Source organism: Marmota marmota, unplaced genomic scaffold (assembly GCF_001458135.2).
Source record: "Marmota marmota marmota unplaced genomic scaffold, marMar, whole genome shotgun sequence".
NCBI classification, from domain to species: domain Eukaryota; kingdom Metazoa; phylum Chordata; class Mammalia; order Rodentia; family Sciuridae; genus Marmota; species Marmota marmota.
Genome location: NW_025999977.1, coordinates 48562418 through 48575465, shown reverse-complemented (window position 1 = coordinate 48575465; position 13048 = coordinate 48562418). Strand labels below are relative to the sequence as shown.

Genomic DNA, 13048 nt, shown 5'->3' with positions numbered 1-13048 from the left:
AAAAAAAAAAAAAAAAGAAAAAAAAAGGCGGGGCGCACTGAGCTTTCTTTGCCTCGGGTACTTACAATCCACTGCTGATTACACACTCAGCTTCTCTGCCCGGAGCGAAGCGAAAGAGCTCTCAGGCTATCTTAAAGCATACGTTAAACAGGCATGAACACTTACAAATTGTCCAGTCCTTACCTGAGATAAGAGGATTTTGTTGTTAAGGACATTTTAAAATGATATGTGCTGATGCATGATCCCATATGTATCAGGAAAATGAATCAACTCTTTTTAACATAAACAGACAAGAAAAAAATGCTATTTTCTCTGCAGGTTAGATATGATCCTGCTCAAGGTCATCTCAGACTCAATTTGCTTAGAGTACAACCAGAATGCTTGCCCAGATTTACTTTTAGACTTATGCAGTCTGTGTTTGCTGGTGAAGAACATGGGCTGCATACAGATGATTTCACCTCTGCAGCACAGAATTTAAATCAGGCCAGCAAGAAGCCAGCTAGTCACCAAAATACATGTTAATCTGCCTTCAGAACGAGCTCACAGACTGACTAAATATTTTGGTTGCATCAGAATTCCACCATATCAAACATAACTTAAAATAAGGGGACTAATAAAAGCACCTAATTTTATTAAACTACCCTTGCATTTAATACAAGGAGTTCTGTTCCATTTATCTCCCACTTACACCTTCCTTACATAATTGACATTAAAAATCTACATGTTGAACATGTTCAGTTTGACACACTTTTATGTAAATATACACCCATGAAACCATTGCCACTACCAACATAAAGAATATATCTGTCACCTCCCAAGGCTTCCCAGAGATCTGTTGTATTCTCTTCTGTGTCCCTCTCCCCACAGTCAACCACTGATCTGCAATCACTACAGATTAGTTTGCATTTTCTAATGTTTTTCTGTTAATGAAATCATATAATGTGTACTATTTTTTGTCTGTTTTCTTTCACTTAGCAAAATTATGTTGTTGTGTGTATTTCAATTTTCACATTGTTGCATCAATCTCAGTCCGTTCATTTTTATTTTAGAATAATGTGCCATCGTATGGATGGAGCACAATGTGTTTAGCTATTCATCTGTGGATGGATGTTTCTTTCCAGCATTTGCCTTTTACAAAGAAACCTCCTATGAACATTTATGTACACACCCTTATGGGGACATGTGCTTTGTTTTCTGTTTGGGAAAAATGGAAGAGGGCTGGGTTGGATGTTTGTTTTAATGCTTTACAAAAACCCGCCAAAAGTATTCTCCAAAGGACTTGTTTATTCTACAATCTCTCCAGCATAGCAGCTGTTCACATCTTCACCATGGCTTGGTGTGGTATATCTTTAATTTTAGCTGTCTGATTATATGAGGAGTTCTGGGGAAGAAAATCTTTGCTTAACTCAAGTCACAAAAGATTTTTTCCTATTTTTTTTCAGAATCTTTATCGTTATAGACTTTACATTTACATTTATGATATACTTTGAATTGACTTTATATGATGAGAGTAATGGAATGAATTTTTTTGGTTTTTTTTTGGTTTTTTATCCCTATTCACAATATATTCCATATGTATCATTGGAAATGCACCAATGATACACATGGAATATTTGGATATACTGGATGTCTACCATTGGAATATACATACAAATATTGCTTTTCATTGTTGAAAAGATCATCAGTTTTCTACTGAATTGTCTTTGCAGGTTTATTAAAAATCAGTTGTCCATGTATTGATGAGTCTGATTCTAAGCTCTCTATTCTGTTCCATTGATCTATTTATCTTGATGCCAGTATAATACTTAGTTACTGTTTCTTAGAAAAAATCTTAAATCAAGTGATATTAACTCTCCAACTTTGTTTTTCATTTTCAATTTTTTTTGAGGGGGGTATTTAATATGAATGTTACTATCACTTTGTCAAGTTCCACAAAAGGTCTACAAGAATCTTTATGGCAATCACTGTGCATCTGTAGATAAATTTCAGATTAATTCACATCTTAATGGTATTCACTTTTCTGTCCTTTAAAACAAGGTATTTAGATCTTATTTAATTTAGATCTTTATTTTCTTTCAACTATGTTTTATAATTTTTAGTCCACAGGTCTTTCACATATTTACCAGGCTTATATGTAATTATTTAATAAAGTTTGATTCTATGATAATAAAATGTTAAGATTTCAATTTTAAAAAATATTTTTTAATTGTTGATGGACCTTTATTTTACTGATTTATTCGTATGTGGTGATGAGAATCGAACCCAATGCCTCACACATGCTAGGCGAGTACTCTACCTATATTATTTATTCCTAGATAACAGAAACCCAAGTGATTTTAGCATATTAATCAAGTATCTTGCAAGATTGCTAAATCAACTTAAAACTTCAAGGTTTTTTTTTTCTTTTTTGGAAAATTCCACCATTTTCTATGCAGACAATGATAAAGATTATAGAAACTGTTTTAAATTTTTGTTTCAATTGAAATAACTTCATTAATTTTTCTTGCTTGGTTGCACAGTCTTAGAAGTTCCAATGAAATGCTGAGTAGAATTGTTGATTCAGAGACATCCCGTCACATCCCTGACCTTATGGTGTTTGGTCTTTCACCATTAGTGAGTATGATGGTGACTGCAGGTTTTTAGACACCTTTTATTGGGGTTAGGAAATTTCCTGATATTCTTAATTTGCTGAGAATTGTTTATAGTAACAGATGCTGGATTTTGTTAAATATCTTTCAACATTTATTGATAAAATAGTTTTCTTCCTTGATATGTTAATTATAGTGAATTTTATTGTTTGACTTTTTATATTGAAATAAAACCTGCATTCTTGAGATAAACCACACTCAATTATAATATATTGTGTTTTGTCCAGATTTGAATTGCTAAAATCTTATTTAGAAAATTTGCTTCTGTATTCATGAGGGATATCAGCCCATGTATTGGCACATTTGCTGGAATGTCTTTGCTTGATGTGGGTGTCAGATAATGCTGGCTTCACAGAATTAATGAAAAAAAATATTTCCTCTTTTTCAATTTTCCGAAAGAATTTGTGTAGAATTGGTTTTATCTATTCTTTACATAGTTGGGAAGAATTTACCAGTGAAATCATCTGGTCCTAAAGTTTTCTTTGTAGAAAGGTTTTTAACGACAAATTCTGTTTCCTTAAAAACACAAAAGTTACCTATTCTTGTTTTAATGGACTTTGTAGTTTATGTCTTTCAAGAAGTCTTTCATTTTATCCAGGTTTTCAAATGTAAAACGTACTTTTAATAATATTTCCTCTTAACATCTGTACAGTCTATAGTGCTTTCATTTCATAATTTTGTAAATTGTGTCTTCTCTCTTCCTAATCACACTTCAGAGGTGATTCATGGTATTAGTTTTCTCAAAAATCTAGACTGGAACAATCAAGTATTGGAGTATTGAAATATGGTGGGGGGGGATAGGAAGATAAGCGAAATTTAGATGGATGGAATCTATCATTTTCCTGAAGTCAAAATATTTTTAACAAGGAAAAATAAAAACACATTAACTGATGAGAATGCTCAGATGTCGAGATTATAGGCAATGACGTCTGGAGATAATTGGGCTGCATTTGCATTTGTCTCTGTCCCTTTTAGTGTGGCCTTAACTTTCCTTGACCTTTCCCTGTCTTGGTTTTCTTTTCTGCAAAATGCAAGTAGCAATAGCACCTAGTCCCTAAAGCTGTTGTGATGATTAAATGTGTTAGTATGTTAGAAGTGGCTTGAACAAGTTATCTTTTATAAAAGAGGATCCTCAAATAATCCATCATACCTTAGAGTAACAAAATACAAGTATTTCATATTGTAGATAAATATTATTTTCTTTTGGAGAGAAAGTGGATATAAACAGAGAGAAAGTCTTGGTGTTTAAAGAGAATAATGGTGTCTTTCTCTTGGATACATATCTAGCAGGCTTTTGGGTGCTGCTTGTAGTCAGACATCCTCACAGCCTTGACGTTGATGAACTTCCTCCACCCCTGAGTTCTCTAAAACAAACCTAATCTCAAAGAACTCTCTTCCTATGTTCTCTGAATTTACAAGCCACCAACTTATTCCCCACGTGCCAACATTTCTACATCCACAGTGCACAGTGCAATTAACAAGAGAGTCTCCCTGTCCACGATCAACACCAGAACCTAAGGTGAGGTTCTCGGATTCAAAGATTTCAGATGGGAAAAGTCTGGTTTTGAAAAGTGACACGCTGGGCTTCTTTTCTTTCCCAGGTAAAGCTTTGAATTCAGGTTTCCCAAAGGGAAGGAAAAGTCTCTTTTTATAAATCATTGCAGGAAATTAAAACATGGAGCCTCCCAGCAATTTCACAAGTTCAGAGCATCAAACAAGACAGTGGATATAGTCTGTGCTCTGCTGTTTTCACAGCTGTCAGTATAGCAGAGGCTAGGCAGGCCGTGATAGATCTTCAGTCTGAATTTCAAGAACGTTCCACTGTCATTCTCCAAGGCACCAGCTCAGGCTGGAGAATATCAAGTCCCTCAGACTCCAGCTGGTTCAGCAAAAGCAGAAGACTGCACCATATCAGTGAGAATCAGAATTCTTCTTTATAAGGCATTGTTCTACTTTGTGTTTAAAGCTACTTAATAGAGCACAGATCAAATCCCTACTGTAGAGACCTCTTCAAACAGGAAATCCAAGATTGATGGATACTTCAGTTAAAGTGAACCATTCAATTTGGCCAGGAATTTCAACATCTGATGAAGAATGTGAAGGCTAAACAGAAGCATATTCATTTAATAAATAGAACTATCCTTACGCTCACTTGACTGCAGGTACTTAAATCTATTCATTCAGTAAGTAAAGATGAAGTCTACAAAATAAATCTCTCTAAAAAAGACTTGCACTTGTTCATACTAAAGTATGAATGACTATGCTGATCAAAACATTCCTTTATTATTTTGGAAAAGAAAAGCAGTCTTTCATGAGCTTCTATAACCTCTCCTCTCATATTTCCAAAATATAGCCATCATTTACCCCAATTTGCTCCTGAAAATAAGGCAGTCACTTCTTATGTCTAGAAGAATAAATCTCTTTCATTCACACAACAGCTGAGGTTTGTCTCCTGAAACTCAAGTGCAACCCTCCTTTGTCTTAAGACAAATGACTCAAGGATTAAAATGATTCTCCCCAGTGGTGGTAAGAATTTTCACTTCTTGATTTTACTTTTTCAAAAGAGTAAACAAACAGTGGAGATTTATGGCTAATAGAAAAAGCCCTGAAAGTTGGTTTGAAATGCTTGGCATAAGATCATTTGCTCAAACTCTTGAAAAAAAAAAGCCATTTGAGTCTTTTGCCACTTCCACTGAAGGTAACATATCATCTCTCTTTCACCATGACCAGCATTCAACACACAGCTGCCCTGTGCCCAACCTCAGTGATGTCTCCATCCATGATGGAGAAGAAATTCAGTGGTTTGGGTTAAGTGAGCAAAAACAGGGTAGATCATACATGGTTTCTAGGGTTGTTATAATGGACTTTTAAACTAAGGTGGGACTTTGTTGCAATGATTTGAGTGGAAAAGAAATGTGATCTATTTTTAGCTTTGAAAACCTCATTCTCGCTGTTATGCTGAGAAGATGCTGGAAGACAAGAGTAAAAGCAGAACTGCTTAGGAGACTTTTGCGATAATCTAACACAATTTCAATATGGAACTGATGTGGACTGTAAAAAAAAGAGTCAAGGAGGACTCCTGGGATTTGTCCGAACTACTGGAAAGATGGTTCTGAGATGACAAAGTGTGCCCAGAGAGCATCTTGGGTAAGGAAGCGGAAGATCAGGAACTCAGTTTTGGATCTGTTACTCATCCTAGCAGAAATGTCATGCAAGAACTGCCCAAGTGAGGGGAGTTCACAAGAGAAGTCTGGGCTACAAAGAAACATTTGGAAGCCGATGGCATTTGGGTGGAATTTAAGGGCTTGAGACTTGATGAGATCATCATGGGAGTGAGCTGTACATAGAGAAGAGAAGGACTTGCACAAGAACAGGGCTGCACTGCCTCCAAGGTCCAGATAAATGTGTTTGTATTATATGCACGCTTGCGCACAAATTAGTTTCTTATCCATTGCAGACTGATACTTCTATAAAAGAAGATAAGTAGACGAGATCGGGCGCGTTCAGGGTGGTATGGCCGTAAACAGGGATGAAAGGTGGGAGGGAAAGGGAGAGAGAAGGGAAATTGCATGGAAATGGAAGGAGACCCTCAGAGTTATACAAAAGTACATACAAGAGGAAGTGAGGGGAAAGGGAAAAATAATACAAGGGGGACAAATGAATGTCAGTAGAGGGGGCAGAGAGAGAAGAGGGGAGGGGAGGGGAGGGGGGATAGTAGAGGATAGGAAAGGCAGCAGAACACAACAGACACTAGTATGGCAATATGTAAATCAATGGATGTGTAACTGATGTGATTCTGCAATCTGTATATGGGGTAAAAATGGGAGCTCATAACCCACTTGAATTAAAGTGTGAAATATGATATATCAAGAACTATGTAATGTTTTGAACAGCCAACAATAAAAAATTAAAAAAAAAAGAAAAAAAAAGAAGATAAGTAAATTACTGGAAAAGGGAAATGAGAAAAAGACAAAGATACACAAGATACAAGCCCAGTTGTATTATTAGACTTGACAGACATGAAGTTATATCTTAACAAAATAATCAGGAAAAGTGCAATGGGGAAAAATTACCCAAACTACATATTGCTCATTGGAATTAGAAGATGAGGTTTTCGTGAAAAGCTATGTACTGTGGCTTTTATCTTTTTGTAATTATAGTTAACCAAACCACAAAAAATGGAATAGTGATTCTCCAGTTACAAATCTCCAAACACATTATGAATATACAGCATGGTTCTCAATATTTCACTTTTTATAGTGGGAAATTAGCTTTTTACCTCTTGAATTTTCCAGTCTATGTTGGAGTAATGATAACAGCACTTTTGAGTGCAAAGTCTGTCTAAACCCTAAGTTTTCCTTTACTATTATTCACAGTGGAAAAGATAGGTTGATGGGAAAGGAAAAAGGGATTTTCATAACGAATTCTGTAGGTTCAGGGTATCCATTTTTAATTTTTATCCAAAATGAAGCAAATGTAGTCAAATTTTCAATAAAGATCTTTAAGTCTTCACCAGTTCCTTTCAACAATTAATCCAATAACATTTTAGTTGACTTAAATTATCTTTTTTCAGCTTTACTGAAGTATTATTGACAAAACCATGCACATGTCAAGTTTACAATGTTCGAGTTTGCAATGATTTGTGTGAAATGGTGACTGCAACTCGTTAGTTCATATCTGTCACCTCATGGTTATCTTTGTATGTATGTGTGACAACACTTAAGATCTGTTCTCTTAATAAATTTCAAGTATACAATACAATATTATTAACAATAGTTGGTGACTGCTAACTGTAACTACTAACCATGGTTAATAAAGTATTCTTTATTATTCTTCCACTAAAAGAAATAGATTCCAATTTCATACACTTTGGAGGTGACTAATTGAACTTCACCACAGCCTTGTTGTGCACGCCTACGCCCGGGACCCATCATGTGTGATTCACCATGAGTGACTCACTCCAAGATCAAGAGCACCCAAACTGGCCTGTACCTGACCAGACTACGAATTCAAGAAGTATCCAAGGGCTTCGGAAGTGGATGTAGCAACAATGTCACTCTACCCTAAATGTTTCTGAATGCATTCTTTCAATCCCTCCTGCTTTATCATGAACTGAAAATGAATAGTTCACAGAGCAGCACCAACTGTCCTGTGACCCCACCATGGCACTGGTACACAGCTGAGCGCTGTGCAACTTCAGGGAGTAACAAGGACTGTGTAGGACCTCTGTGCATGCACCTCCTGACATTAATCAGTGAAGCACCTTAGGGAGAACTAAACACCCTGAGTCTGCAAGGCTTGGAGCCTAGACTGGTGACAGTTCCCCAATGGAGAACAGTAGAAGATAGGATGAGGCATCTCTGGGGTTACTCATCTCTAGGCTCAGTTCTTACTACCTGTACACTTAGGCCCTCTGCCTCCAAGACAGCCCAGGTTCACACTGACACTGCTTTGCTGATCTTGGTCTCAGCCTATAGGAGTGCTGTCCTCCCACTTTGTATAGGATGAAGGGTGCCACCTAGAATATGTCTAATTTTTATCAGTTGCTATGGTAAGGAAATCAGATGTATGTGTTTTTGCTTTTGCCTTTAAGGAATAGGAGAAGGACAATTCTTTGTTTGAAAAGAAGTCAATTCTCTATGGCCTGGGCATTTGTGATAGCTTAATCCAGCCTCCACTATGCCAAGAAATAAGTCAGGGGAACATCCTGTGACAATTAGGTCCCAGTTCATTAGAAACAGCACAAGGGCCTCCTCAGTGTAGGGCTGGCTGGTGGCTGCTGCTCTCCTGCATCCCCCCTCCAGGGAGGGCTTTAAATGCTTTCAATGGCCAGGTGTGACCTTGCCCCATCCCTCCAGAAAGAAGTGAATTAAGATGGCTGGTTTGTCAGGGCCCCAAGGGCACAGGAATAGTGCATCAAGTCTCACCATCCATTTCCCTGGCATGGGAGATGTCAGACAGTTTTCAAATAGAACTATTTGCCAGGTAGGACGTCCGGGGGATAAGATGCCCATGCAAATGCTCTTGGCCTCAGCTGTGACCACAGGAAGGGTGGGGAGAGTTGCAGTGCAGCGGGCCCTGGGCCCAACACTGCCTCTTCTCTGTTCTTCACCTGAGAGAGGTGTAGGCTGGTGGCCACAGCTCCAAGGTCCCCGGCAGCCTGGGCAGCAGTGACGTGGTGACACCTCATCTCTGTCCTTTACATAATTATTTGTGGAGGTGTGGGCTGCTCCATTATCTTGACATTTAAATGCTGAGCATCTTTTTCAAAGCATTCACACTCTGAAGGATGAATGTGCTTCTGCTGAGTTCCTGACAACAGTGTAAATGAGGTAACAAGAGCACGTAGGGCCCAGAGTTGGGTGGACACTGGCCATTAAACACTTACAGTTAAAAGTCAAATGTTTCCTTGATTAAGTCAACTGTTTTGTGAGTGCCAAAGTGATATTCAAAACTGGAGATCCTTCCTTGGTTGAACCTGAAGGGAGAACAGAGGGAGCTTCCTGAGGCAGACCAGGGCTGGTGGAGCAGGGCTGCCAAAGCCTGGAATGACAGAGCTGGACAGGAAGTCCCCATGGGTGGGTCCTCTGGACAACACACAAGCCCCACCTCCCATCTCGCTTGACATTTGAGCTATGAAATCTGAACAGGACATGGAATCTTCAGTAAGATACAGGAAACAGTCTTCCCCCCTGGGAAAGAAGAAGGGCAACCCTAAACCTTGACCCAGCCCAGACCCATTGAAACAGTAAAGGAGGAGTCAGATCTGAGGTCCACCATAAGAAACAGGCTCCCGAAAGGCAGATGTGTCACCAGAGTGTCCCATGTCCTTGCTGCTGCACTGTGATGGGCAGACCAAGCTTGGACTACTCAATCATCACCTGCATCCCCTCTGGCCACAAGTGGAAGGACTCCTGTGGCATGGAGAATTATAGTAGTGCCTGCTAAGAGCAACCCTTATCTGAATGGGATCTAGGGCTTCAATGGAAACACAGCTCAGATAGATCAACCACTATGGTGGGTGTGTGGAGGGGAGTGGACCCACTGCATAGACTCCCCCTGGCTGCAGCCTGGAGACTCCTTGTACCTATGCCTGGGACTTCGTAAGGAAGCCTAATGGGAGGGGCTCAGGCATGCTAATCTCTGAGCTCATTATCAAATCAGTGTTTGCATTGCTGGGGCAGCCAATCCTGAAAAATCCAATTGGTTTTCAGTGGAATCTTACAGAAGTTCTGAACTTCTCATTTGCCTTTATTAATCTGATTCAGGAAAACAGTTACCATCACCCTCTGATAATTTCTCTTTCCTATTCTAATGTTTTGTGATTCTATTTGAAATGCCCTTGTAAATAGAGGCAATAGGACAAATAAATTCTATTATTTTTCCCAAGTAGGTGACTATTGCTTGTTTAATAAACATTTACGAGCAGCTATTCAGCAGTAGGCTCGACACTGAAAGTCCAGCACTGACCAAAACTCAGACCATCTGTGAATACTTAAAGACAAGTGTGAGAGAGGGACACATATCTATCAGGGTGGTCACACAGAGTGTTAAGCGGGATGTTAGAGGGATGCTCAGGGTGCTGTGTGAGCTGTGAAGGAGATAATCGACTCTCCTTAAAAAGGGTTAGTGTAAAGGGAGGAGGCCCAGAGGAGGTAGCGTGTGACCTGGATCTGGATCAGGAATGAGAGTTTAACAGGTGCCGGGAAGAAGGAGTGCTAGTTGAAATTCTGTGCATGGAGATTGGTACATATCAATTAAGTTTGGCTTGAGATGATAATATGTCATCGTGTGCATTGATGAGGGCTTGAACTGACCAATGGCCAAGTGCCCAGAAACCAGCCTTCTAGGTCTGCAGAAACTCTGAAGGCAGACTACACAAAAGATCAAATGGATGGGCACCAGGTAGACCGCCTGCTTGCTTCATCACTGCCAGTGTGCCAGTCTCTGAACACCCTTCTATGCATAGGGACAAGAACAGAGTAGAGGAAATAACCAGGGACATCAAATACAGAGACATTTTCATATGGAAGCAAATTCTAGACTGATTATATTAGAGGGAGTGAAGGTTGCTACTTTGCTTTTTGGCAAATCTATAAGACTAAAATGGAATTCTTATGGACTGAAGAGATGGGAATGAGTTAAATGAAAATACGATTTTCCTTCTTTCGGTACAGCTGAGAGTGAAAGGGGCTGGCAGGAAATGAAACTGAAAATATAAGCAAAAGCCAGAATAAGGCTGTACGTGCTATGCTCGGGGACACACACTGAACTCTGCACAACCGAGAGCTTTTGAAGAATTTTAAGCAGAGAATTGGCATTACTGCATTGGTGTTTTAGAAAGATTACCTTGGCATTAGTGCAGTTGGATGGATTTAAGGCCATAGACTGGAATCAGCGAGATGAGACTGTCCGTGTTGTTTCAATAATCCAGGCAAGAGTCCCAGGGACTTTTGAAAGGTAATTTTTGGTGCCTTACCAGGTGTTTGGGGTGAGCAGGTAGAGGTCATGGGTGACTCTAAGGCCTTTGGGCGGGGTCACTGCATGCAGGCTGAACTAGGGAATGCAGGTGGAAGACCAGTCTGGGCAGGCTCATGTGGAAACAGACAAGACCAGGACAGACATGTTGATAAGAGATTCCCATGGGTCACCCAGTTGGGGAAGTTCTCATGTCAAAACAGTGTTGGACACGAGGCTGGTGTTTAGAGGAGAAATGAGCCCTGGGAATAGAGAATTGGGAGGTACCCAGTAGTAGGTGAGGAGGACTCCACTTGGGATGTGTGCAGGTCAAGTGTATTAAGAACAGCAGTGAAGACATGGAGGGAAATGACCTCATTGCTCACCTTGGTGTGAGCAGCTTCAGGCAGGCTGAGAGGAGTGGAGAGCTGGGTTTCAGTTAACTGAGGCGTGACCGGGAAGGGGAAGAGGTGGAGCCAAGTGCAGGAATGGCCAGGGTCCTGAGTCACAGGACAGATTGGTGAACCTCTTGTTTGTTCTTTTCTAAGATGGAAGACAGTTTTGTATGTTATCAGCTAAGCTGTCACATTGGTGTATTTTTTCAGGTGGAGCTTTGGATACAGCCAATTCCTACAGAAGCACATACTAGAGAACAGTCAGTGGAACGAAGAAAAGGATGGTCCTGTGTTTAACAAGGTAGGAGACAAAGGCTGAGGGATGCCCAGCCTGACTTTCTAAACTTTCTAAATTTATCAAAAGAGGCTTGTGAAATGAAAACTCTCCATTTGTCATTAATTTTGATTTTAACCTTTAAAAAGTAAATATCACAAAATACCATAAAGTCCTGATGTACCCGTTTGTCCCTATTCGTCAAGAATAGCAGGCAGGTGAGGGCACGTAAGAGAAATATTTCAGATAGTTGGTGAAATAAAAACTCCATACCCTAAATTAATCCAAAGCGCACGCGCGCACACACACACACACACACACACACACACACACACACACCTCTAAGGCCATGTAGAAATCCGAAGAGCCATGCTGAAAATTAGGAACAGGTGGCCTCCATCAAAAATAAATCTAATAAAACAAATGTAGCACCTCCTCTGGCTGACCTTAGCCTTGGCTCTTTCCAAATCTTGTTCCTTAGTTGGGAATTGGTAATAATCATAATGATTTAAAAAACTTGGCACAAGAATGATTGGAAAAAAGAACCCTATACAAGCAGGAACTTTTTCCTCATTCCCAAGTGCATGTACTTTATGAATGCTTCTTTTCTAAAGAGTGCATAACTGATGAAACTAGTTTCTCAGTTACTCTGCCAAGGTATGATAAGGTATATGCATACAAGTGACGAAGTGGCCACAGATTTCAGAAATACCACTAGGTATGTGTGACTCATTGGGCGTGGAACATTGAGACAGATTGGGAGAGATTTTTTTTTTGCCACTCACCTAATTTCCAAAGGCTTAGAAGCAACTTTGTTCCTTGTGAAGAGGGTGGGCCCTTCCTTGTGTGTTTGGATTCTTGTTTTTTGGGAGCTCGGACCTCTGAGCGCATCCCCAACTTCGGAGCTGATCTCTGTGGGGACCAATTGAAACACCACTGTCTGAGGGTCTCACCACAGGGCAATTCCTGCCTCACAGTGTACCTGTGCCAAAATGTGACTTTGTCATGAGAATGTTTGGAAGCAATACATATAGTGGACCCTCAAAGTGTAACAGGCTAAGCTGTTTAGGAGTAGTTTAAGTATATTTTACTCAGGCAAAATAAAAACTAATTTTCATTATTGTTTTGTTTCTGTTTCCTCTGTATCTTAACAAGATTTGCTTACAATGCATATTATTTTTTGCACTTAGAATGTAAATTCCCCTTCCAACTCTTCTTTTTGTTTTTAATTGATAAAGAAATATTTTATATATTTATCTTATACAATGTAATGT

General features: G+C 39.5%; 1 long non-coding RNA gene across 1 annotated transcript in view; it reads right to left on the bottom strand.

Annotated features, from left to right (window-relative positions):
* Window positions 1-12683, bottom strand: part of LOC125617250 — a 79238-nt gene extending 66555 nt beyond the window's left edge. Inside the window, exon 1 of the long non-coding RNA XR_007348183.1 lies at window positions 12560-12683. This is a non-coding gene — a long non-coding RNA (uncharacterized LOC125617250). The remainder of the gene's footprint in view (window positions 1-12559) is intronic.
* Between the last annotated feature and the right edge of the window lie 365 nt (window positions 12684-13048).